The sequence below is a fragment of the Rutidosis leptorrhynchoides genome, chromosome 4 (assembly GCF_046630445.1).
Source record: "Rutidosis leptorrhynchoides isolate AG116_Rl617_1_P2 chromosome 4, CSIRO_AGI_Rlap_v1, whole genome shotgun sequence".
In the NCBI taxonomy this organism is placed as follows: domain Eukaryota; kingdom Viridiplantae; phylum Streptophyta; class Magnoliopsida; order Asterales; family Asteraceae; genus Rutidosis; species Rutidosis leptorrhynchoides.
This window is the reverse complement of record NC_092336.1, coordinates 416,036,432-416,037,127: the sequence shown is the minus strand read 5'-3', so window position 1 is coordinate 416,037,127 and position 696 is coordinate 416,036,432. Positions and strand designations below refer to the sequence as shown.

Below are 696 nucleotides of genomic sequence, written 5' to 3'. Positions count from 1 at the left end.
ACTATGAATTTCCTTGGTGATTTTGTCCATGTTTCGAGCAACACCGTCTATTTTTACACTTAGGGAACTAAGGTCATCATAAGCACCGGCGGTTTGGACTTGAGCATTACGAGTAATTTGTCGTTCTTGATGCCACTCATGAGAATATTCGGCTAGCTTCTTGATTATCTCATAAGCCTCTTGCTCGGTTTTGTCCATGAGTGAACCTCTGGACGCTTGATCAATGGAAATTTGGGTTGCAACATCACAACCCTTGTAAAAGATTTGGACTTTTTGGAAGGTATCCAAACCATGGTTTGGACAACCTCTTAACATTTTGGAAAATCGATTCCATGCTTCATACAAGGTTTCCATCGGCTTTTGACAGAATTGGGTAATTTCATGTTGGAGTCTCGCGGACTTAGAAGCTGGAAAATATTTCTTAAGAAATTTTTCCAACATACCATCCCAAGTTTCTATCGTAGCCTCGGCCAATGAATCTAACCAACTTCGTACTTCCCCATGGTCAGTGTCTGGTTTAAGTTTGAAAAGAAGACATATCTCTTGAAAAAGACGAATATGTTCGTTTGTATCTTCATTCGGACCACCACCAAATTGACACCTGTTATTAATCATTTAGAGAATAGGTCCTTTTATTTCAAAATTTACCTCACCAGTGGGCGGGGTAATAGCACTACCTTGTCCAGTTCGGGTTGC

The 696-nt window shown here is 40.4% G+C and overlaps 1 non-coding gene across 1 annotated transcript; it reads left to right on the top strand.

Moving 5' to 3' along the window:
• The first annotated feature begins 286 nt into the window (after window positions 1-286).
• Window positions 287-393, top strand: LOC139845985 (small nucleolar RNA R71). Its single transcript, XR_011758734.1, has one exon. It is a non-coding gene; the product is annotated as a small nucleolar RNA R71 (small nucleolar RNA).
• The last annotated feature ends 303 nt before the right edge of the window (window positions 394-696 follow it).